Source organism: Cyprinus carpio, chromosome A6 (assembly GCF_018340385.1).
Source record: "Cyprinus carpio isolate SPL01 chromosome A6, ASM1834038v1, whole genome shotgun sequence".
NCBI classification, from domain to species: domain Eukaryota; kingdom Metazoa; phylum Chordata; class Actinopteri; order Cypriniformes; family Cyprinidae; genus Cyprinus; species Cyprinus carpio.
Window position 1 is genome coordinate 13,163,409 of NC_056577.1, and position 27,391 is coordinate 13,190,799.

General features: G+C 40.1%; 1 protein-coding gene across 5 annotated transcripts in view; it reads left to right on the forward strand.

The window, feature by feature from the left end:
- LOC122145291 (endonuclease V-like) overlaps positions 1-27,391 on the forward strand; it is a 239,877-nt gene that overhangs the window by 35,279 nt on the left and 177,207 nt on the right. The gene's annotated exons all lie outside the window — the stretch shown is intronic.

Here is a 27,391-nt window from a genome sequence, read left to right on the forward strand (position 1 = left end):
GGGCATTGTCTAATCGCTTGGGCCAGAGGCTCCAATGATAAATTAAAAAGCAAGGGTGACAGGGGACATCCCTGACGAGTGCCCCTGCCAAGACAGAAGGAAGGAGAAATAGAAGAACCAGTAAGTACCCTGGCTGAACAATTAAAATAAATAGTTTTGACAGCTAGCAAGAAAAAAGAGCCAAATCCAAAATGCTCTAGGACAGACCACAGAAAATTCCACTCAATTTGCTTTCTCTGCATCCAGAGAAAGGACTGCAGAAGAAGCTGTATAGGAGTCTGCTCGTTGCACAATATGAAGAAGCCTACGTATATTGTCTGCCGCAAATCTCCCCCTTATAAAACCTGATTGATCATGGCTTATCAAGTCTCCTACACATCTATTCAATCTTAGGGCCAAAACTTTTGCCATCAGCTTAGAATCTGTGGACAGAAGGCTAATTGGCCTATAACTAGAGCATTCAAGTGGGTCCTTCCCTTTCTTCAGCAGCAAAACTATTAAAGCTGTGTTTTGGTCCCTGTGTAAAGCACCTGTTTCTAAAGCAAAGTTAAGAGAGTTGTGAATCAAGGGTGCTACTATATCCCATAATATAAAACAAATGTTTGTAATAGGATTCAAATGTCCTATTTACGTCCTTAGGTTGAGTATATACTGTACCCTCATGCCTTATAGCTGATATACTGGCCTTAGATTCAGCATCTTTCAGCCTCAAAGCCAACAGCTTAGAAGAGCGCTCTCCATGGAAATAATAAGAATGTCTTGTACGATGAATGATGAATTCTGCTCGATGTAAATATATAGATTTTAATTCTGATTTAAGAACTTTAATTTCTTTAGCTTTAGATTCGCAAAATTTACCTTTTAGTTCTTTCTCTAGTAAACTGATTTGATTTTCTAATTCAATTTTACAGCTCTCTCTACGCTTTTTATTAAAGGATGAAAAGCTTATGCATTTACCCCTAATAAAACATTTAGTGGTTTCCCACAATACCTGGGGGTTAGAGACTGAATCTTTGTTGATCTGCAAAAACTCTTTCAAGGAGCTGCGTAGTTCATCGACAAATGTACAGTCTTGTAATAGGGAGGTGTTGAATCTCCAGCGATTGTGTCTGGAGCCCAACGATACCGCGGTTAAAGATGTAAATACTGGAGAATGATCCGATAAAAGAAGTGGCAGAATATTAACTTTACTAATAAAGGGAATAAGAGAAGGGGACATAAGTAAATAATCAATCCTTGAATAGCTCTTATGACGGGCTGAAAAAAATGTATAATCCTTAACACAATCATTTTGTAAACGCCAGACGTCACATATGTTAGTGTGCCGCAAAAATGAATTAAAACACCCAGAAATGATTGAATCAGCCTTAGAGGCATGAGATCTATCTTACTGGGGGTCCAACACAGTATTAAAATCGCCCCCTAGCACCACAAGACAGTCCTCTAAACTCACAACTAAACGTAATAGTTCTTGAAAAAATAAGGGATCACCCTCGGTGGGTGCATATACAGACACAAAAGCATATTTAGTATTATATACGGAACCAACAGCATAAGTGATTCGGCCTTCTGTATCTCCACCCGATCTTATAATTGAGAAATCAAAATTACGCTTAGACACAATCAGCACTCCTTTAGTTTTGTTGGCAGCCGAAGAGGAGCATATCACTTTAAAGTACCTATTTTGAAAGTGATGCACGTCGGCTGCTTTCAAATGAGACTCTTGTATAAGGGCGAGATGGACATTTTTGCATCTTAGGTAATCCAAGCATTTAGTTCATTTAACAGGGCTATTTAACCCATTGACGTTCCACGACAATATATTTATAGCCATATATTACTAAGGAAGAGTAGACCAGCCAGAACTGAGGCGGGAAGAGACGATAGCGGTGATCCCCCGGAAAGATAACGGTGATCAGAACAAATGCATACACGTACACGTTTATAAACATACAAACATTACGCATAAAAAAACATGCATAATACAGGTTAAACTTACTTGGACGGTCTTGGGCATAAAACAAAAAGCAAAACAAGAACAGTAACAAAATGGGCAGTAAGCAAAGAGTTGGAACCCACCCTTCTACATGCCCTGAAGTAACAATATTTGGATACGCGGCCAATTTAGCAGTGCGGCTCGTCCGTCATCACCCAACCCGGTCATTTTCCGGATGAAAAGACAATCAAATTTTCTCAGTAAGGTCCTCCATAGGAACTGCAGATTCATCTTCATTCACCTCAGATTCTCGTGACACCGCCGATACAGCTCCCTTCAAGGAAGATTTTACGGCGGGATCCAGATTGAGAGCGAACTTTTCAACCTCCGCTGGTGTCTCAAGAAGTGAAATCTTCCCTCGATGAGTAACTTTCACAACCGCGGGGTAAAGCAAAAAGGACACTATTCCCAGCTGAGTTAGCTTCTTTCTCGCCGATGACATCGCTCTCCTCTTAGCCGAAGTATGGGTGCTGTAGTCTGGGAAGAAAAGCAGCGGCGTTCCCATATGAAGAATTTGTCCAGCGGCACGGGCTTCATTCAGGATCGCATCCCGATCTTGATAACGTAGCAACTTGAAGATGAATGTACGAGGGGTTGTTTTTGGCCGTTCGCCGCTATATATACGGTGGGCTCTTTCAATCTCCATTACTTTGCCGGCAAGGGAGGGAATCCATTTAGGGAGCTGATTTTGTATAAATCGCAGAGGGTCATCTCCTTCCACAACCTCTTTTAGCCCCACTAGACGGATATTGGACTGGCGACTTTTATCTTCGATTCTTGCCAACTTTTCCTGAAGGGAGTCCACCGCTAGCTTAATCTCCACGGTGTCTTTTTTTGCGTTACGGAGGGCTGCCTGCATGTTGTCAAAATTATTTCTTATCCGACGAACGTCCTCTTCCAAACCTCCAAGCCTCTCCGCAATCGGGGCGAATTCTTCTTTAAATAGCTCTCTAATTAAGCTGAGATGCATCTTTAGCTCGTCAGCAACAATGGCGCGAAGTTCCCCCTCAGGAACACAATTAGGGTCTTTAACTCGCTTTTTCTCCGGGGAAGCCAGTGTTAATTGACGTTTTGCCATCCTTATTCATTGCCCCGTTAGCAAAGTAATCAAAAACGAATCAAACGTTGGTGGTTTACTGAGAACAGATAAATTCAGGATACCGAGTCTGAGAGCAATCAAACTACACCGCCATTGCTATCGGTGGGTCACGTGACTCCTCCGAAATGCCTTGTTGATGCTAGAGGTCAGAGGAGAATGGGCCGACTGATTCAAGCTTATAGAAGAACAACTTTGACTGAAATAACCACTCGTTACAACCGAGGTATGCAGCAAAGCATTTGTGAAGCCACAACACGCACAACCTTGAGGCGGATGGGCTACAACAGCAGAAGACCCCACCGGGTACCACTCATCTCCACTACAAATAGGAAAAAGAGGCTACAATTTGCACGAGCTCACCAAAATTGGACAGTTGAAGACTGGAAAAATGTTGCCTGGTCTGATGAGTCTCGATTTCTGTTGAGACATTCAGATGGTAGAGTCAGAATTTGGCGTTAACAGAATGAGAACATGGATCCATCATGCCTTTTTACCACTGTGCAGGCTGGTGGTGGTGGTGTAATGGTGTGGGGGATGTTTTCTTGGCACACTTTATGCCCCTAAGTGCCAACTGGGCATCGTTTAAATGCCACGGCCTACCTGAGCACTGTTTCTGACCATGTCCATCCCTTTATGACCACCATGTACCCATCCTCTGATGGCTACTTCCAGCAGGATAATGTACCATGTCACAAAGCTCGAATCATTTCAAATTGGTTTTCTTGAACATGACAATGAGTTCACTGTACTAAAATGGCCACCACAGTCACCAGATCTCAACCCAATAGAGCATCTTTGGGATGTGGTGGAACGGGACCTTCATGCCCTGGATGTGCATCCCACAAATCTCCATCAACTGCAAGATGCTATCCTATCAATATGGGCCAACATTTCTAAAGAATGCTTTCAGCACCTTGTTGAAGCAATGTCACGTAGAATTAAGGCAGTTCTGAAGGCGAAAGGGGGTCAAACACAGTATTAGTATGGTGTTCCTAATAATCCTTTAGGTGAGTGTACATCGTGCCGCAAACCATAACCCCCCCAACACCCCCCACCCCCGGCCACCCTCTTTTGAGCCAGTGCCCCAGACTGGCCACCCCATATAAAATGCTCTAGACACAATTATAAAGAAATATAGCTTTATAATTATTTCACCCGTGCCAGGCAGAGACTGAGTCAGTCTCTGCCTGGCACGGGTGAAATAATTATAAAGCTATATTTCTTCATTAAATAACTTATAAAGTAATTTGAAAACCTTGTGTGAGAAGTAACTTCACAAACGGCGGGAGTGAATCACTGCACGCTCTCTCTCTTTCTCTCTCAAAATACGCAAATGGCTTCAAATCACCACTCATCGCATCTGTCTATGAGCGAGCTGCACAGTTGACACAGGAATTGTCACTTGCACAATCGAGGCAGCGTCACATCGTCACTTAAGTTTATAAATGGCATTACTGTTTAATGCTTGCCCATGTTTAACCATTCAGCGCTCGCGCGCTCTCCTGGAGACCGTGCGCTCAAGCACACTCGCAGCGCACGCCAGCTTCACATTACTCCGTTTGCAGTGCGTTTTTTTCCCCCCGCACTGATGTTAACAGATTGTTAACAGAAAGCGTTCACACTGCACACACGGTTGCGGTCCGGCAGCGCGTTTGCAGCAGTGTAGAGATCATTTTCGCACCGAGTCATTTTGGCAACCTCCCACTCTATCTCATGAAGCCAACAAGGAAGTGACTAAAACTGCAATTCATCGACTGGCTGCTTGAGGCTGGCTGCAAAAGGAAGTTAGTCCCATAGACTCCCCATGTTAAAATGCCCAACCTTACAGCAGAAAAAAACATGTTTACAGCCTGGTTCAAAAAATGATTTTGGTCCATATAGCTAATTTTGCACTTCATGACAACTGTGAGGGGGGTGAATTGTTTTATAACTCATCCGTTTAAATTACTTTTAAGCTCTGCACACTTTGAGCTTCAAAATCGCTCTTCAGGAGTCTACGGGTGACGTCACGGACACTACGTCCATGTTTTTATACAGTCTATGATTGCTGCGCTGCAAGCGCTGAATTAAAGTAACAGCGCATTGTTTGCAGTAAATATGAACATGGATTGACACGTAAATGTAGTAATTACACCATACATGCATATTATTAAAGTCTACTGTGTTTCACAGTCAACACGTATGGCTTTTTGGCTAGGTTTAAAGGGAAAGAGCACTTTTAGATAAACGAGGCAATATGTTGGCGCTCATGGAGGAAGAAAAACAAAGTTCTTTATGAACAGCAGGATTGCTTGTAATACATATTTTTTTTTAAAAGGAAAGGCAGTAGAGCTGAGTATTTATGTCAATGGTAAGTTTATGATAACGTAAGAAAAGTAGTTTAAATGTTTTGCCACTTGCTTGAGCAAATTAATATATAAATCTAGAAGTAAATGCAAAAGTAAAAGTATTTAATAATGTGTTGCTTATATTTATTGTTTAAACATGTCTGTTAAAGATTGTATTACTGTACTGAAAAAAAAAAAAAAAAAAATTGCAATGCTGAAAAAGCATTTTCAGTGACAGTGTTTGCATTTGAAATCAAACCTATGTGGTAAACAGCCGTGGATCAGTAGCGGACTCTTCTGTGAAAGCTCAGTCCGTGCTGCTTTCCCTCTCACAAGAGTCACCTTAGAGGGGAATTGCCCCCATTTCAAAAATGAAATTCAGGCCCTGAATAAATTTCTAAAAATCCTGATTGGAGTATCAATATATATAATTACAAATGATAAAAAGAAGCCTTTAGAAAGATCGGTGATCGGATCGTTAGATACTGCTTTCTGTGATCAGTGATCTGTGATCAGCCTCAAAAATCCTGATCGGAGCACCCCTAATAAAAAGTTTTAAATTGTACAAGAAATTCTTAATTGTGATTTACTTATTACTTATTTGGGTACAGTCCAGAATTGCCGTACAGTTTAATGTGACAATGAAACTTCAAAAGTCTATGATTTTATTAAATAAACATGAGTGCTGCCTGTTTCAGAGTCCGGTGCTGCGCTGCTTTGTGTATTGCGATTACCAGGGAAACAGTTCCGAAACGCCTCTTGCTGGCAGAGAATGAATGTGCATTTTCAATAAGGCTAAGGTTGTTGTGTGAGGATATTCCTGCAATACCGGAGGCTGCAGTTTCATGAACTCATTTCCAGGACCCTATAGTCTTTTAACTGTTTTATTTTATTTATTTATTTTTTTGTATTTATGTATGTATTAGCAGCTCATACTGTTTTATAGCACTTGTTATTCAATTATTTACATTTAGTCATTTAGGGACTCATTTTTTTTTTTTTTATCCAAAGCGACTTACAAATGAGGACAATGGAAGCAATCAAAATCAACAAAAGAGCAATGATATACAAGTGCTATAACAAGTCTCAGTTAGCTTAACGCAGTACATATAGCAAGGGCTTTTAAATAATATAAAAAAGAAAAAGAAAACAGATAGAATAGAAAAGCTAGTGTGAGAGGTCTTTTTTGCTTTTGTTAATTGTATAATAAATGAAAAAGAAAACGGATTAGAATAGTGAGTGCTAAAGTTAGAGGGTCAAATAAAGTTATAATAAATAAAAATTAAGTATAAAGATAAAAATTATGTATATTATTATTTTTAAGAAATTATGTAGTTGTTTAATTGTATACATTTAAAGGGTTAGTAAATTAGGCCATAAATTACTCACCCTCAAGTCATCCTAGGTGTATATGACTTTCTTCTTTCAGACAAATCCAGTCGGAGTTATATTAAAAATTGTCTATGATCTTTTAAGCTGTTTAATAGCACTCAGTGGGTGTTGCAGTGCATCAGTCCAAAAGAAGTTAAATAAAAAGCGTCCATCCATAAAAAAATGCCTCTTGTAGCGAATCGATGCGTTTTTGTAAGAAAAATATCCATATTCAAAACGTAATAATCACTTTAATGTAGCTTGCACCAACAGTTGTACGCGGAAGCAGCTCCAGGAAGACGACATATGAAGTCAGCGTTGCGCATGTGCTGGTGTGTATGATAGATTTTTATTAATCAAAATATAAATTATTCAAGTATAATCAATGGGAATATAGCCATTTATGTGTTACATTATTCTGCTATTGTAATCATGTATGGAAGTCTGTATGGATTGGAATGTGCAGACATATGGTGAAGCACATGATAGGCACACAGTGGGCCCTTATTTTCACAGAACATAACATTAAGGCCTTATGACTGCATCATGATCCCATAATAGATATGAATGAAATGTATTGAACACACCTAGAGAAAAAACTGTATATAAGAGGGTACACAAAAATATTCGGGAGATGGCTCTGCAGAGTTTTCTCGGCTTTATTTCATCTGAAGAATAAAGTCTATCTTCTGGCATCAAAACATCAAGGCTCTGAGAATGATTCCTTACAGCACCGGTAGAACCCATCACATGAGTCTCATTAAAACCAATGTTTGTTAACAGGAGCAAAGAAAACAAAGTTTCCTTACTTTAGCAAAGGAAAGCCAGTCTCTTGGCATATATCGAAATCCTCCGACAAGGATTCTTTACAAATCCTTGTTTTGTACTTGTAATTCGTGACCGTTGTTTTGTTTTGATCTCTCCCCTGCGCTCCGTTTTCATCATTTCTGAACGGCACATGCGCAAAGCTGACCTCATACGTCATCCGCCCGAAACTGCTTCCATGTACAACAGTGAGCACAAGCTATATTAAAGTTTTAAATATGCTTATTTTTCTTACAAAAACACATTGATTCGCTACAGGAGGACTGATGCACTGCAACACCCGCTGAGTGCCATTAAACCGCTTGAAAGATCAAAGACAATTTTTAATATAAGTCCAACTGGATTCGTCTGAAAGAAGAAAGTCAGTATACACCAAGGATGACTTGAGGGTGAGTAATTTATGGGCTAATTTTCATTTTTGGGTGAACTAACTCTTTAATTATTGTCCTTTGGTAACCTTCTTGAAATATTTAACCTAATATATATATTATTATCATTATCCAGACTGTCTGGGATTACATGATTACATGACATTATTTTTGAAAGCACCCTCACTTTACAGCATTTTTACACAAGTGCCTAAAACTTTTCACAGTACTGTAGCTTTGTAGGTGGTTTTTTGGTAGCATCTTTGAGACATTGCCACAGGTCCTCTGGATTTAGGCTGTCTCCATTTTTTTCCTGTTTCTTCTTGTAATCCCAGACAGACTGGATGATGATGAGATCAGATTTCTGTGGAGCCCTGGTTGTTGTCAGACTCCTTGTGCATACAAAAATCTCACTGGATTATTACAATTAATGGCAAAAGGAATGTAGGAATGTAAATTGTAATTTCCTACTGATACACTAAAGCAACATATAGAAATAACTGGCTTAAAACCATTTTTACCATTTTACTTTTGCACAGTACTGTGTGTGTGTGTGTGTGTGTGTGTGTATGTATATATATATATATATATATATTAACGTGAGACTCTTATCGGGCGATAAAAAAAAATATCACCGTTAATCTATTCTCAAAGTTGGGTTGGGAGCTGGGTCTATACTACGCAAGCTATGATGACTTTCATCGTGATAGTTTAGCGCGGATGTATACCTAGCCGAATTGCACTGTAGGGGGCGAGAACGAGTCTTAGAACCTGTGTGTATGCCTACTGTGAAATTACCAAGCTCCCCCCCCCAAAAAAAAAAAAAAAAACTTGACACGACTCTCGCCTGTTTCAGACATACTCTGTCTGCAGTGCGTATGCAGTCCGTGTGCGTTACGTATGTGGTGCAGAAGCAGCACGGACTCCTTGTGCTTTCACGTAGGACGCGTTTGCAGTCCGCTACTGATCCGCGGCTGTTTAGTCCACAAACACAACATTTGTTCATTCTTCTATATTTCAAACCATGTTAAAAAAAAAGTGTGACTCTTATCACAGAACAGTAACAATCTTTCATAATCATAGACATAGTTTAAACTTAATAAATATAAACAACATATTATTCATGCATTTGACTTCTAGGTTTCTATAATAAGCTGCTCAAGCAAGCGGCAAAACATTTAAACACAACAATTAGCCTACTTTTCTTGTTGGGATATCGCAAATATTTAAAATTAAAGCACCACTGACAGAAACAGTCGACTCTCGTGCCTTTGCATTTAAATCTTTATTACAAGCAATCGCACGGTTCTTAATGAACTTTGTTTTTCTGCTTCCATAAAAGTGCATAGGCCTATATCATGTTGCCTCGTTTATCTGAAGGTGCTCTTTTTCTTGTTTTAAAACCTAGCCAAAAACCCATGTGTTGCGTGTACAACACAGAAGCCTTTAATTAGTATTCATTTATTGTGAAATTACTGCATTTCCGTGTCAATCCATGTTAATTTTTACCGCGAACAATGCACTGTCATTTTAATTCAGCGCATGCAGCACAGCAAAAATACACTCGGTACGTAAACGATTGCTGCACTGCTGCAGACGCACCGCTCCTGGAACACACTGAGGGACCGCAACCGCGTGAACGCTGGAATCCGTTAACATGGGTGTGTAAAAAAATAAAATAAATGCAACGCATACGCACTGCAGACGAAGTATGTGTGAAACAGGCAGTTTGCGACTTGTGCAATGCGGAATTAGTTTACTGTAGGAGTTCTTTCAGTCTCAAGTACCACCTTAACGCAAAGCATCCCTTAGCTAATGCGGAAGATGCCGGGCCAAGCAATGTAGCGCAGGGGAAGAGTCGTCGTCAAACTAGCCTACTATGTTTGAGTGCAGCACAGCTCTATCAGTACTAACAAGTACATCTTATTGAACATAATTTGAATGCCTTCGGCAGAATTAAAATGAGGCATTTTAATCTAGATTAATCTAGATTAATTCCAAGATTACAGTGAGATTAATCTAGATTAAAAAAATTAATCTATGCCCACCACTAATATATATATATATATATATATATATATATATATATATATATATATATATATATATATATATATATATATATTCTGGTTATAAATTCAGTTGTCTTGGAAAGAAAGACTTGTGTATGTGTGAGACTTCAGTTCATTAGCTAGAGGATCGATAAGAAGATAATTCATTATAAAAATCTAAACAGTAAAATGTGTTTGTGTTATTTAATTCATATAATAATTTATTGATAATAATTGTTTCAATTAATATAATAATTAATACTTTTGACTCATCCATTTTCTTAAAAAATTATATAAAGGCGGAAATCTATTGTGCAACAATTGCCCCAATGTAAAAGCAAAAATGCACTGCATGATCAAACATTTAGGTGAAATAATTATATATTTTAAAATAAAAAAAATAGTGTATCGATGATCGGTATCGGCAGATATTGCTTCCTGTGATCAATGATCGGTGATCGGCCCAAAAAATCCTGATCGGAGCAACCTTAATATTATGCTGTGACTACTCTGATGAGTCCCTCAGTCCCTGCTGCTGAAAAACAGCCCCACAGCATGAAGCTACTACTGCCACACTTTACTTTTGGGATGCTTCTGTGCAGGTGATGAGCAGTGCCTGGTTTCCTTCAAACATGATGCTTGGAATTGTGGTTCATCAGACCAGAGAATCTTGTTTCTCACAATCTGAGAGTTCTTTAGGTACTTTGTTGCAAATTCCAAGTGTGTCTTCATGTTCTTCACTGAGGAGAGGATTGAGTTTGGCCACACAGCCATAAAGACCAGATCGGTGGAGTGTTGCAGTGATGGTTGTCCTTCTGTAAGTTTCTCCCATCTGCATATATGATCATGGAGCTCAACTAGAGTGACCATCAGCTTCTCAATTTGTCCTAGTGTTTCCAAAATTCTTCCATTATGGATAATAGAGGCTACATGCCTCTGTGAACCTTCAATGCAGCATAATTTTTTTCTGAACTCTTCCCCAGATGTGTGGCTTGACACAATCCTGTCTCTGAGCTCTACAGGCAGTTCAGTTCAGCCCTGCTATTAATCAGTTTTGCCCTAGAACAGATATGTCATGGTCTGTTAAAAAAAAAAAAAAAAAAAAAAATAGTATCGTCTGCATAGAGTGTGATCCAATGGTCCTGCCTCTAATTGTAATGCCTTTAATAATAGGGTTACTTCTGACAGCAGTTGTCAAAGTATGTAATGCTAAAAAGCAGTGAGGACAAAGGGCATCTTTGTCATGTGTCTCTGTATGAATTGAAAGGTTTTGATATTGTTAGGCCTAACCTCTGCCATTGGTTTGAAGTATAAGATATTAAACCATTGTTGAATTTAACTTCCATATAATCTATGACATTGTATTATGTTGAATATCAATTTTTTTATATCTGATTGTTAATGTGTGATTCGTGGAAACATCAGTGTTTTTAGATTTGTGGAGTAAAAGTTATAGTAAAAAGATAAGATTAGACCTTTGGGGTAAGATGGCCCCCCGAGAATTTGCACATAAGGCCCCAAGTGGCATGTTGTTACTACTGTTAGTATTTTTATACTGGTCACACTTTAGTTTAGGGACCAGTTCTCGCTTCTAAATAATAACTATGACTTTTGCCTCAATAAACTCCTAATTTGCTGCTTATAAATAGTTAGTAAGGTAGTAGTTAACTTTAGGTTTAAGGATTAAGGGATCTCATATCTTCAATTAAAACATGGGCAATTAAATATGTAAATATTCATATGCCTGTTTATAAGTCATAGAATACTGTTGTTACATAACGTGGTGTATAAAAACTCTTGAGATGAGGAATAGTTCAAGGAAACACACTTTTAATAACAAATACTCAGGAAACAGGATTAACTCAGGTCTAAACTACAAATCTACAAATGAGAGAGAGAACTGAGGGCTTATATGCAAGAACCAAAGAAAGGGAAGTGAGATAATCAGACGACAGGTGAACAGAATGACTAATTGAACAGACTCAGAAACTAGGACAGATAGGGAAGAAAGAAAAACACAATGAAAACAGAAAAAGCCGTTACAACCATATTGTTCCGAATATAAGAGTGTTTTTTTTTTTCTTCTTGTAAATACATCTGAAAAAATTGAGTCATCTTATATTCAGGGTCTAGACTTTTACATGTCAACAATATACCCGCAAGGTGGTGGTGCCAAATACGAGTAAAACCAGGACTGAAGCTTTAAGGCTGGTCAAGGCTTAGCATTTCCCTGGCTACGGGACTGAAATGCCCCTGAAGAATTAAACTAAATCGGCTGTTGTGAAAAAAGTGAAAATGAAATTAAAAGTGTGGATTACCTCATTAAATTTAGATCTGTTCATTTTGCATCGTATTTCATTTTATGCGATTATGACGTTGTGCATTATAGCCAATCACATACGATTCTTTTGAGCTTATGAATGCAATGGTCAGTCAGAGGCATTCAGATTAGTCATCGCTGAAACGCCAGAGTTTTGTTCAGTGCACGCGCTCACTGACTGAATTCTGCACTCTTGCAGGTGCTATTATGCTTTTTCACTTTTTCAACTTTAGTTAGTCTGTAATGTTGTTGGTTGAGCATAAAAAAGATCTGCAAAGTTACAAAGTTCAAAGTCCAATTCAAAAGGAGATATTTTATTTAACAGAAATCACTTTTCTAAAACTACAATGAATGACTCGTTTGGACTACAACACATATTTTCATACCACAAAGACAGATGAATGGGACACGAGACCTGGTTGAGCTGCACTAGAGAAGGCAATGAGTGTTATCACTATGTCAGAGACACGCTAGCTTTCCCAAGGCAGACGAGCTTAAGAGTGGTTACAATCATCTGGGTTTAAATTGCGCTCAAATTGATTTGATTTTGTTGCAATATCTACACTGAAGCTCACAGCAGGCGGCTATGGTAAGGAACATGACATTCCCCTACCAGGCGCCGAGTGCTGCCAATCAAAACACACACTGGCCCAACTAACCAATCACATTACAGACTGGCCCAGCTAACCAATCACAGTGCATTTTGTATTTCAGAAGGCGGGCCTTCATTTAATACAGGAACTATTCCAGCCATTCATGCCAGACTGAGGAGAGAGGTGATGTAATAATGTAAAATATGTGGAAAAATTTGTTTTTCGAACAACCTAGTATGAGAGCCTGTTCTAATACACCCCCAAAACAAAATCAAGACCTTGTAAAAGAGCATAATAGGACCTCTTTAAATAAAAATGCCTTTTTCTTTAAGGTACATCTTGAAAAAAGTGGGTCATCTTATATTTGGAACAATAATCTTACCTTTCAGATGAATCTCTTTCACTGTGATTCTGCTTTGTCTGTCATTGGTTATTCCAATTATTCAATAAATTAAAAAAAATAAAATAGAATAGTTGATTTAGTACTTTACATTGATGACACTTTAAAGGGGACCTATTAAGCCCCTTTTTACAATATACAATAAGTCCCAGGTGTCCCTAGAAATTGTCTGTGAAATTTCAGCTCAGAATACCCCACAGATCATTAATTATCCATGCTGTAAATGGCCATTTTTAACAGAAGCAAAAACATGCTCTTTTCGTGCATGAATCTTTAAATGCAAATGAGCTGCTGCTCACAGCCCCCTTTCCAGAGTAGGGCTGTGCCTTTACAGCTTGTGCCTCGGGTACTCTGCTAAAAGAAAACATGCTGAAAATGATGAAAATGTATTATTTATATGAGTTTTGAAGCCATATCATTTTAAACTTCCTATATAATGTTTTCTATGCACACACATCTGAAGCGCACATCCAGAAAGCCAGCTGTGATCTGGTGCGTCACGTGAGTACTAAAATAAGTTCTCTTTCACTTCTTATTTCACTTAAACTGTCAAAAAGGCACAAAGTTGTGTCAAAACAAACAAAGTTCACATAAACACAGTCAGTTATGTCTGTGAACGTAAACAGCTGGAAAAGGAATTGCATTTCTATATTAGATCTGTGTATTAAAGTGACAGCAGCGTAATGTACAGTACAGGTCTATGCTTCTTCAATCGTGACTGTGCAGAAGAAATAATATGCTTTTGATTGAAAAGCGAAATAATTGCAATGCTATAATAGCTCAACACGAGAGCCAAAGCAAATAAATAATGGATGATGAGCACAGAACAGTGACCAAACTCTGAGACACTTAAGACCGGGACACACCAAACCGATTTCAAAGAACTAGCGACAACGAAAGCCGACTGTGTTGTCGCCTCACATCGGCAGCGTCAGACCAGCGTCGGACCAAAAAGCTGCGCTGTCTCCTCAATGACTGAAAGAGTATGAATCCCTCAGGCTGAGTGCAGTGTAGAGAGTAACACTGATACCCACTCCTCCTGTTGGTGCCAGCGAGTGGTCAGTCACGTGTGTGTAGGATGGCCAAACTTAAGAAGCTGCCCCCGGAACTTAAGGCCGGTGTACACTTCATATTCAGTGTTCCTTTCAGTCTCATGCACAGCCGTGTTCGCACAGCTTTCAAAAGTATACTCAACCACAGATGAGCGCGGACGGATGAGCTCGACACTGTATCTGGTGTTCCAGAGGTGCCTCCTGCTGTCACAGAGTGAATATGCATCTCATTCCGAGCTTCTGCTGTTTGTTTCATTCAGGGGACCCCAGTTTGTCTCTAACTTTTGGAGGGAATTCTGCAGACAGATTGGTGCTACTGCCAGTCTGTCTTCAGGGTTTCACCCACAGAGTAATGGGCAAGATGAGCGCCCTAATCAGGACCTCGGTCAGATGCTCTGCTGTTTGGCGGCTCGTAACCCCACCTCCTGGTGTGAACAATTGACATGGGCGGAGTACGCTCATAATTCTCTGCCGTCATCGTCCACTGGCCTGTCCCCATTCTCTTGTTGTCTGGTTCTCTCTCAGGAACCAGAGGTTGCCATCCCTTCGGTCCAGGCCTTTATACGGCGCTCTCGTCACACTTGGAGGAGGGTGATGTCAGCTCTGTGCCGGACCAGGGAACGTACTTGCCGTGTCGCCAACCGTCGCCGGTCCAAGGCTCCCAGGTATGTGTGTGGGCAGAGAGTTTGGCTTTCCACACGTAATTTACCCCTTCTGGCACCTGCTCGGAAACTGGCTCCCCGTTTCATTGGACCTTATGTCATCACTAAGGTCATCAGTCCAGCGGCCGTACGGCTCAGATTGCCTCATTCTCTCAAACGTGTCCATCCTGTTTTCCATGTCTCATGTATTAAACCTGCTCTCCGCTCTGCTCCCATCCCTTCACCCCCGCCCCCTCTCGCCCTTGCTGCTAACCCCCCTGTCTTTAAGGTTAAGAGGCTGCTCGATGTTCGACCCCGGGGATGGGGTTATCAGTATCTTGTCGATTGGGAGGGATACGGCCCAGAGGAGAGAAGCTGAGTACCGGGAAGGGATGTGCTGGACCGCTCGCTTATCGAGGATTTCCTCCGCTCCCGTCAGTCCTCCTCGGGGTGCCAGGGGGCGCCCGTTAGGGAGGGGGTACTGTCAGGAGTCTATTTTATTCCTCTGCTTGTTTCTTCTCTCTCTCTCTCTCGTGTGCTCTTGCACAGCTGAACTCATTCTCAATCAGCGTTCACTCTCCCACTCTTCTCACACCTGTTTCCCTTTTGCCCTGATTTTCTGGCTATTTAGACCTCATGTTCTTTTTCCCTTTTGTCGGTTTATTGTTTGTTCGTTCATGTCTGTTACTGACACATGAGTATTATTCCTACAAATCCTTGTCCTGTTAGTGCATGTGTCAGATGAGTTACTGCACCGGCTTTCCTGAGTCAAGTCTGATTCTCTGTGCTGCGGTTACTGCCTGGTGGAGCCTGCGCTTGTCTATACCTGCGAGCAAAACCTGACCGTTCACCTGCTTCGTGCATCCTGCCTGGTTTCAGTCTGGATATCGTTTACCTGTTCTGCATTCACCAAGACGACCTGTGATCGGCAGACAGCCTGTGTTGCATTTATTCTCTTTATTTCAATAAATCATTAACCAGCTTTCGCTTTTGGGTCTATTTCGAGCTGTGACAAGTGCATACCACCCTGAATCCCAAGGGGCTTTGGAGCACTGGCCTCAAACATTGAAATCTGCACTCCATAAATATTGCATCGAGACTGGAAACGAGTGGGATGAGGGAGTTCCCTTTGTGTTATTTCCGGTGCGCAAAGCGCGACACGATTCGTTGGGGTTTAGTCCTTCTGAATTAGTGTTTGGCCATAACGTTCGTGGTCCTTTAAAAATGTTGAAGGAGGAATTTCTCAGCACAGGTTCTTCTGAAAAGATGAACGTTCTTGATCTAGTCACACGGTTACTTGAGTGGTTACGTAAAGTTTGTACTTTGGCCAAGGAAGCTCTCGCGTTTTGATCAGAAGGCAGTTGTACGTAATTTTCTGCCAGGAGAGAAAGTTTTGGTATTAATCCCTGCCCCTGGTTCTGCTCTTACTGCGCAATTTTCTGGTCCCTACGTGATTAAAGGTAAGGTAGAACAGAGAAGAAAAACTCGTTTATGTCACGTGAATATGTTAAAACCCTATCTGTGCCGTGCTGAAGTTAAGGACGATACTGTCAACATTTCCGGAGGTGACTCAGCGATTGAGTTAAAGGAGAGCGCTTCATTATTAACTTATACTTTGCCTACCGAGGATGTGGATGATGGATTAAATGTGTCAATGGAAGTCTTAAGTGGTGGTGGTTTGAAGAACTCTGAGGTTTTATTAACTCTTCCTTCTCAGCTTTCTTATTTGTCCAAAGAACAGCAGCAGGATATAGGAAAATTGTTGGGGAGTTTTCCTAATTTATTTAATGACGTTCCACCCGGTACTTCGGTCATTAAGCATGATATCAACGTTAGTAATGCATTGCCAATTAAGCAACATGCATATTGTTGTCTGGTAAGTAAGAGGGAGGCAATGAAGTGTGACTTTGCTGTTAAGAGTAGCAGCCCATTTATATCGCCAAAAGCTTATAGATCCAAAAGCTTACTAATCCTTACATTTTTGTACGGATTTCCATAAGATTAATTCCGTTACTACGCCTGACGCTTTTCCGCTACCGCGCATCAATGATTGTATCAATAGTCTTGGGGTCGCTAAGTATATTATGAAATTAGATCTCTTAAAAGGTTATTGGCAGGTGCCTTTAACCGAGCGCACTTCTGAGATATCTGCGTTTGTGACCCCGGATACGTTCCTTCAATATACGTGGATGGCGTTCAGCCTGCGGAATGCACCAGCGACATTTCAGTGCTTGATGTCCTTGGTTCTGGGCGAAGTTCCTAATTGTAACATTTATTTGGAGGACGTAGTTATCTACTCCTCTACCTGGGCAGAACACTTGTCGAGTTTACATGATGTGTTTCATCGTTTATCTGTCGCATCCCTCACATTAAATCTCAAAAAGTGTGAGTTTGCAAAAGCTTCAGTCACCTATTTGGGAAAACAGGTGGGAAATGGTCAGGTGAGGCCAATGGATGGGAAAATAGTTGCTGTCCTTGAGGATCCATTACCTACTACAAGGCGGGAGCTGCGTAGATTCCTTGGAATGGTGGGATACTACCGGTGTTTCTGTAAGAATTCTTCAAGTGTTGTTGCTCCTTTGACCCAATTGTGTAGTCCGAAAGTTTTAGTTGGACTAATGACTGTCAACAGGCATTTTGTCTGCAAAATCCCTTCTTTGCAGTGCTCCTGTCCTCTCTGCTCCGGAGGTGTCCCGTGCATTCCAACTGGAGGTGGATGCGAGTGCTGTTGGAGCGGGAGCTGTCCTTCTACAGGAGGGTGCTGATGGAGTAGCTCACCCTGTTTTGGACTTCTCTGCTAAGTTTAACCGTCACCAGTTAAATTATTTGACCATTGATAAAGAAACTTTAGCACTCTTCGTTATAAAAGGGGATCTGAGAATGTGGTAGCTGATGCCTTATCATAGGGGTTAAGCTCTTTGATATTTAGAATCAGTTTATTTCCTTATTCCTCCAAAATGATAAAAGTGGAAAAGGAGAAAACTGCTTCTATTTCCAGGGGGAGAAGTGTCACGGTTAAGGTTTTGTTTTATGTGTGTGTGTATATTGATTTCATCTCTTTCTCCCGAGGTTGAGCTCCTCCTCCAAACACCTGCATCTTGTTGAGCAATAACGTTTTGCACTGAATATAAGGTGGAAGTTGCGTTTGTGTGGAGGCTCTCCCTGTTCCAGCGCATGTCCACCACAGTCACTTTTACGCTCTTCTGACTCTTGTCACTTGTTGAGAAGCTGCTGCTGTCCAGCCATTGACGATGGAGAGCATCCAGCGAGCTTCGTGTGTTACTTGTTGTCCAGCTAGCCACTGACAAGCGGTGCTCTTTCTTTGCTGTGTTTCTTTTGATGTTTTCTTTAATGTTTCTGTTGGTCTATGTTTTGTTTGTTTTTTGGATGCATATTGATTTATTTTGCTTTAGTTTAGTTGATTTGACTCCTTTTTCTATCAGCTGCTCGTTATAATGTGACTCGTAAGCTGTTTGGCCATTGATAAATGGTTGAATTGATATCTTGGCTTGCGCGTCCTTTTTATGTTGCTTAACCCCTCACTAATCGAGTCTTTTAAAAGTGGGGTTCGTAACAGCGTAGGGTGTTGAATAAAAATGTCCAGTTTACTTTATCAAATGCCTTTTCAGCATCTAGTGAAACAATAACAGTTTTGGTTTGTTTTTGTTGGGCAAGATTAATTAAATTAAATAATCTACAGGTGTCATCTGAAGCACTTATGTGTTTAATAAATCCTGTTTGATCCTGGCGGATTATCATTGGGATAACCGTTTCTGTTCTAGTACTGTAGCTAATGTTTTGGTGATATATTTTTAAATCTGTATTTATTAATGAGAGAGGGTGGTAGCTGGTGGGGTAAATTGGGTCTTTGTTTGGTTTTAGTAGAAGTGTCATAACGGCTGTATTCATATGTGTCGGAATTGTGGTTTTTATTTCAGTGACTACTCTGTGAAATAATGGAGAAAGAATTAGCCAAGAGGTATTTATAGAATTCAGCTGGGAGTCCATCAGGTCCGGGTGATTTGTTATTTGGCATTTTATGTAATGCTTTATAAAGTTCATCGGGTGTCAGTGGAGTTTCTAGAGCATCTGCCTGTTCTTTTGATATTATTGGTAGTTTTAATTCTTTTAAGAAACTATCTATTTCTGTTCTATCTGGGTTATGTTCCAAAGAATATAATTTTTGGTAGAAGGTATGAAATACTTTATTGATTTCTTGGGGGTTCTGAACTATTTCGCCTGATTGATTACGTATGGATTGAATAATTGCTTTTTCTTTTTTACGCTTTAGATGATTTGCTAGAACTTTACTCAGTTTGTTACCATATTGATATTGATCATATTTAAGTTGTTGGATAATGAACTATATTTTGTGGTTTATGATGTTGTTAAGTTCTGTTTTCAGTTCACCCTGTATTTGTTCACTGGGGTTGGTGGTGTTGATATCTGTAAGGTGTTTAATTTTTTGTTCCAGGTTATTTTCCAGTTGTTGTTGCTGTTTTTTCCTGTATGATGAGTATGATATATTTGTTCCTGTAATTACTGCTTTACCTGTTTCCCATAAAAGTGATGGTGAAGTCTCTGGAGAGTCGTTCATTTCCAGAAAGAATGCCCACTCTTTTTTAATAAAGTTGTCAAAGTCTGAGTCAAGGAGTAAAGAGATATTAAAGTGCCATCTTTTGGGGGGCTTAATACAAGATTGGGCGTGTAATGTAATAGATATGGGAGCGTGATCACTGATAATAATTGGATGAATAGTGGTTTCTGTTACATATTGGGTGAGAGATTTACTAATGAGGAAAAAATCCATTTGGGAGAAGGACTGTTGAAGTGGAGAAAAGTAGGTATATTCTTTTCGTGCAGGATTATTAATTCTCCAACTATCACCAAGTCCAAAATGGGTTATGTTTGTTTTATTATTTCTGTAGCATGCCAATTTCGTGAGGAAATGGAAGAGTTAGATCTGTCCATTTGTGGGTTAATAACCGTATTAAAGTCTCCTGCAATAATAATATTATTCATGTCACATATTAATGAAAAGAATTTGTGAAAAAAAGTTGTCATTTTTTGGTCCATAGATATTAGCTAAAGTATTTTGTGGTTAATGGATACATTAATGATGATAAATCTCCCTTCTGGGTCAGTGATGGATGTATTGAGGATCAATGGAATATTTTTTTTTTATTAAGATTGAAACTCCTCATTGTCTGCTATTGTATGTTGATGAGAATGCATTGTGAAACTGTTTAAATTTAAAATGTTCAAGTTATGAGTTTGAAATGTGTTTCCTGTAGTAAGCATATATCTGCTCCTATTTTCAATAGGTGGTTAATTATTGAAGTCCTTTTTGCCTGGGTACGGAGGCCACGCACATTCCACAATACAAGTTTAAGTGGTTGCATAATTATAATTATTTGTTATTCAAGAAGGTAGTAGAGGAGGACAGGAAGAAAAATCAAGTGCACAGTTATCTAGGAGCTGAACATATATATTTAGACAGTTAGAGACAGTCTGCTTTGAGAGGACGTGTTTATGTGTAGATGTATGTCCATGTTTTAAGTGTGAAGTTAGGTGTGTGTACATATAAACAAATACTTTAATAAAAGAAAACAGACAAGTACGACATTAGATTCATTGCGTGAGTTTAAGGGAAGGTGGAAATTGAGCGGGTGTGTCATGTTAATATATATTAGCAGTCACTGTTCATTTAATCTTATGAGGTGAGTTAAAAGAGCCATGGGATGATGTTGTCGCGGTAGAGTTGTCCTTCGATGTAGAGTTTGTCCACAATCATATTTGCACGTTCATTGTTCTGCCTATGTCTTTTCATGATGGGGTAGAGAATTTTGCGACGTCCGTTTATTTCATCTGGAAACTGATCATTTAGTCCGTAGCTTGTGCCTTTCAATTCTTTCGCCTTGCTTTTGATGAGTTCTTTGTGTTTGTAATGTTCCAGTTTAGCGATGATTGGTCAGGGTCTTTTGAACGAGATCCAAGATGGGGAACTCTGTGGAACTTGATTTGGTTTACAGTGTCTGTTAAAAGTTTGAGTTTAGTTTCCATTAAGTTGCTGAACATTGCTTTGGGATTATCGGATGGATGTTCGGGAATGCCGGAGAAAATCAGGTTGTCCGTCATGCTTCGTTTGAATGTCCAGTATAGTTTCTTTCATTATTTTGTTTTCTTTTATTAGCTCTTCCATTTTCACGCTGAGTGTTTTAACAGTAGTCTGAAGGGAGTTGTTTGATTGTTCTAACTTTTCGATGTGATTGTTTGCAAATTCCAGACTTGATCGGAGCTCTTTTATTTTGTTATGTAGTGTAACCAATAACTCTAGTTTTTTGTTAATGGAAGCGAGTACACTGACCTCGATTTCTGCAGTCTCTAGATCACTGGTGTTGGTGGATGATCTCTTTTTTTTCAGTTTGTTTGGTTTCGGAGTATTTTGCCGAGTTGTTGTTAGCTGTATCCATCATGCAGTGGTTGTAGTGGTGATCGATGTAAGCCTCTAAGTCCGCTAATTCCTCCAGAATGTAAAAAAAAAGAAAAAAAAAAACTCCCTGTGGTAGTTAGTTGTTGGTATACAATCCAATGAGTTTTAATCCAAATGTTGTTAGTACAGTTGGTACAGTTAGTACAGTTAATACAGTTCCTTTAGTGACCGGTCGCTGCCATGTTGAATCTCACCCTCAGTGTTCAAGTCTCACATTACTCAGCGCTCATCTCTCCTTAGTTTAAATCTAGATTAAAGACCCATCAACACTATCACATTGCTATAATTCAAATCTGTTAGGCTGCATTGTTTAGGTCAACCAGAACCAGGAACACTTCCCATAACACCTGATGTACTCACTACATCATAAGAAGAATGTCATCTATGCTAATATTAGTCTCTTTAATTCTTATTCAGAGGTCACCGTAGCCATACGGATCCAGTATGTGTCCAGATCAGATGGTCAAGGTAGCCAACTAGATCCAGTCCATATCCAGACCAGATGGTGGATCAGCACCAAGAGATGACCTCTACATCCCTGAATGTCAGCGGAGATCATGTCAACTAGATGCGCCTCAGAGACAGATCCCCTGTGAAGACCTCATCCCCTCAACAACTGTCGGCACAAGACCATGGGAACCTGATAAGTCCTCTGCACGTGTGTTGCAGCTTGGAATTATATCACGCCATGCTGGTTTCATCTGGCCAGAGGAGAACTGGCCCCCTGACTGAGCCTGGTTTCTCCCAAGGTTTTTCTCCATTTCTGTCACTGATGGAGTTTTGGTTCCTTGCCACTGTCACCTTTGGCTTGCTTAGTTGGGGACACTTGACTGATTGGACAGACACTATTGGAAGAGAGCTGAACTGGATGATGACATCTCTGAATCATCAATGAACTGACTTTAGTTGAAAAAATGACTCTGTTATTGTCTTCTTGCATTATCAACACTATTTTCCGACACCATAAAGCTGCTTTGACACAACCAGTATTGTATAAAGTGCTATACAAATAACACGCACATACTTTGTTATTCGTTACCTGTCCTTTATTTTGACAGATAACTACTTGGGAAAAAGATATCTGTTTGTACACTGATTGTACACTTGTTGTGTGTTTTATAAATTATTTCCTTTATTTTATTAAATCTTGAGGCACTGTATAATTTCGCTCCCATTATTTAGGCCTAACTAAAACAAGAAACAAATAAATTAAACCTAGCCAGGATTTAGCCAAATCAGTGAAACTGAAAAGAATGGACGGATTAATAAAACAACTCACGTTCTCTCATTATAATCAAAGTGCACACAATGTAAAAAGAGCTTCATTAATTGACAACTTCAGTGATTTTAAAGGGAGCGGCCTTTACTTGCTTTTGTACATTTATATAAAACTCAAAATAATAATAATAATAATAATAATAATAATAATAATAATAATTTGCAGCCACATTTAAATGCAGGAGTGTATACTATTCCTTAAAATATCAGAGTGCAATATTTATTCTTATTTGTCTACATATTTTATCTTCATTAAGAATCTTGTTTGGTTTTATTTTGTATAATTGCATGTAAAAAAAAAAAAAATTATATATATATAAGGCAGGGGAAAGGGATAAAACTGTAACTCAGGTAATTCTTCTTTCTCGGGTCGCTCCTTGTTGCCTTAATTTACTTCTGGAGGAGAGGCAGAAGAGGTGTAGGATTAGTTAAGGGGATTCATTTTACTCACATCATCAATTAGGCCTCTATCTTCAAGAGGGTGGTCTGGTGATGACTGGTCCACCGCCTAGGCTGAGCCTGAATACACCCCACACTATGTCTGCTCTCTTCTCCTGCTTCTCTCTACTGTGGCTTTTTTGTTCTCCTTTATGTGATTGCTAATTGGGCCCAACAGCCTTCAGCTGAGGCTCCCTGTCAGAGGGGAATGGTGCACACCTGTGTTAGAGCTGTCCTTGGTCCTGAACACCACCATCTAGCCCATACCTTGTGTCCTCTGATGGTGCTCTCCATGGTGCTGCAGGTGACTGCTGCGTTGTGACGGACGGTGTTTCCTTCGGGCCACCACATACCCCCTTTCCCAGCTTCAAGCTCCTGTTTGGAGCACAGGTCCAAAAGCTGTCATGCCTCCTGGACATGGCATCAGAATTTGTATGAGAATTCCCAGCCCGGTGTTCTGCTTTGAACTGGAAGTCCTGCAACTGAAGAAACCAGCGAGTGATTCGTGCATTTTTTTCCCTTTGTATTGAGACATCCATTTAAGCGGGGCATGATCAGTTATTAAGACAAATTTCCAACCCAACAGGTTATATCTAAATTTTTCAATAGCCCATTTTACAGCAAGATATTCCTTTTCAATTGTGGCATAATTCCTCTCATGGGGCAGCAGCTTACGGCTTATAAACATGACTGGGTGTTCCATACCATCCTGCAACTGAGACAGTACAGCTCCAACCCCTACTTCAGAGGCATCGGTTTGTAGAACAAACGATTTGTTGAAGTTTGGGGCTTGTAGGACTGGTTCACAACAGAGAGCTTACTTAAGTTCGATGAAGGCCTGCTCTGCTTCTTCGGTCCAGCTCACCTTGTTTGGGAGATACCGGCGGGTCAATTCGGTTAGGGGGGTTGCTTTTGTGGCGAAGCCAGGTATGAATGTTCGGTAATATCTGAGTAGCCCCTGGAAAGTTCTTTCTTGTTTCTTGGTTTGAGGCTGGGGCCAGGTGAGGATGGAATCACTAGGTGAGGACGGAGGACTCTATCCATGAGTCTTTGAAACGTGGCTGGTGCCCCATGGACCCCAAAAGGAAGAACCCGGTATTGAAAGGCCCCCTCGGGAGTGGAGAAGGCGGTTTTTCGTTTGGCTTGTGGGGTTAGAGGTACTTGCCAGTACCCTTTTGTCAAGTCAAGGGTTGTGATGAATCGTGCAGGGCCCAGTCGCTCGATCAACTCATCTATCCTTGGCATAGGGTAGGTGTCAAACTGGGAGACTTCATTCAGTTTTCTGTAGTCATTACAGAATCGTGTGCTCCCATCTGGTTTTGGTACTAGGATGATAGGACTTGACCACGCACTTTTGGATTCCTCTATAACCCCTAGGTCAAGCATTTTCTTTACCTCCGTCCGGAGGGCTTCCCTTTTTGCTTCTGGGATCCTGTAGGGTCGAAGTCTAACCACCTTCCCTGATTCTGTTACTATATCATGGGCTATAAGGGAGGTCCGTCCAGGCAGATCAGAGAATACGTCCCGGTTCCGCCACACAAGTTCTCGTAAATCCTGCTTTTGCCTAGGGGAGAGCTGGTCACCCATCTTTACCTGCGGGGATATAGGAGAAGTGACACTGGCTGTGAGTACATCGCTTGGAGGGGGGATAGGTTCATGCCATGATTTCAGAAGGTTTATATGGTAGATTTGCTGGCCTTTCCTTCGGCCCGGTTGGCGTACTCTGTAGTTGCCCGGGCCCATCCGCTCTACAATCTCATATGGTTCCTGCCACTTAGCCAGGAATTTGCACTCGTTGGACGGGACTAGAACTAATACCTTTTCTCCAGGGTGAAAATTTCTAATCTTTGCCCCACTGTTGTATATTTTGGCCTGCTGTTGTTGGGCCTGTTGCATGTATTCCCTTACAATTGGCCCGATCCTTGCCATTCGGTCTTGCATCTGTTCAACATGCTCAATGATGGTGCGGTGTGGTGATGGCTGTTGTTCCCAACTTTCTTTAGCGAGATCCAGAATCCCTCGAGGTCATCGCCCATAGAGGAGTTCAAAGGGTGAGAAACCAGTGGAGCTCTGTGGGACTTCTCGAATAGAGAACAAGACATATGGTATCAGCTGATCCCAATTTTTCCCATCAAGGTCAATCACTTTCTTTAACATTTGTTTAAGGGTTTTGTTAAATCTCCCTACAAGCCCATCAGTCTGAGGGTGGTATATGGAGGTTTTGAGTTGTTTTACCTTCAGTTGCTGGCAGGTCTCTTTCATTACCGTAAACATGAAGCATGAGCCTTGGTCAGTAAGGATCTCGTCTACTATCCCCACCCAGCTGAAGAGTTGGACCAGTTCTCTGGCTACGGCCTTTGAAGTGGCTGATCGGAGAGGTATGGCCTCTGGGAATCGGGTGGCATAGTCAAGGATCACTAGAAGGTATCTGTGTCCATGGTTCGGTTTTGGCAGCGTTCCCACAATGTCCAGTGCAATCCTGCTGAAAGGGGTCTCAATGATTGGCAGAGGAATAAGAGGGTTTCGATATGTTACCTTGGGGCTTTTGAGTTGACACTCAGACCAGTGACGACAATATTCTTCGACCGCCTTTTTGACCCCGGGCCAATAGAAACATGTAAGGATCCTTCATAGGTCTTTTCTGCCCCCAAATGCCCCCCCAACACGTGTGTGTGGGCTAAATATAACACCTTAGTGACATATGGCTTGGGGACCAACAACTGATTTACAGTAGGTGGACATCCAAAACGTTGCTTCTACCGCCTCTCGTACCGCCGCCGCGTCGTCTGCAAAGTGCATTTGCAGCTTTTGAGCGCTTTAATCACAAGTTTTCAAACAAGCGCATCAAAGCACATTTTCACAAATAGACGTCAGCTTTGCCTCACCTACATTTGACGGCTGCAGTCAGGAAAAAAAAACAAAAAAACACTGTAGTTAAAATATTTAATATTCACAGATGAAAGTTTGGTACTTTTAAAGTTATGTGCATTTCTTAGAATGAATTCAAGCAGGATAAATGTCAAGCCTGTGCCTGAGCCTGTGCTTATATTTTCTCTAAGCTACACAGTATTACACCATATTTTAGATTTGACACATTTAATAGGTGTGCAGTATTATTTATATAGGCTACTATGAATTTTGTGTTATATTATTCAAAAGAAATTTTGGTTTACATTGCATCGGAGCATTAAAAGTGGTAGCCTATTTTAGTGAGCTAGGCTACATGGATTAATATGCAAAATGTCAATATTCTCAAATATTAGGCCTATATTTTAATTTATATTTAAAAATTCCTTTAATAAAACAACATGCATTTTTGTTATTCGTTACCTGTCCTTTATTTTGACAGACAACTTACTGGGAAAATATATTTGTCTGTACACTGATTAAGAAATTGTTGCGTGTTTTATAAATTATTTTCTTTATTTTAGTAAAACGTAAGGCACTGTATAATTTCGTTCCCATTATTTAGGCCTAATTAAAACAAGAAATGAATAAATTAAACCTGCACGATTTAGATAAATCAATGAAAGTCTAAAGAATGGACGGATTAATAAAACGTTCTCATGTTTAAACTCAAGTTCTCTCATTATAATCAACAAAATACACACGATGTAAATAAGAGCTTCATTAACTGACAACTTCAGTGATTTTTAAAGGGGGCCTTCTTTACTTGCTTTCATATAATTTAAGTAAAAAAAATAAAATTGCAGCCGCATTTAAATGCAGGTCAGTAAATTTGTCTGCGTGCAAGATTTGCGCGGCGCGAGTGATGCTGAGTGCATGCGCAGCATTTATTCTTATTTGTTTTATCTTCATTGTAAATCTTGTTTGGTTTTATTTTGGATAATTGCATGTAAAAAATAATTTACGTTGTAATGCATATGCAAAATGTGAATTATTATTCATATTCAAGTGTTTGTGCGAAAATTATTAATGCACATGCAGGACAGGGAGGCGCCCTCTATATCACTTGAATTTTTTCCTGATAATGAATGAACTTAAAATTGTGGTGTCTCACATACATGAGAAATATATCTACAGAAAGCCTGAAATGTCTTTTAAACGAATCAATTCAGAACGAAAGCATTATGTAATCTGTGAAGGTTGCATTTCTCTTTAAAGGCGAGTCCGTGTGG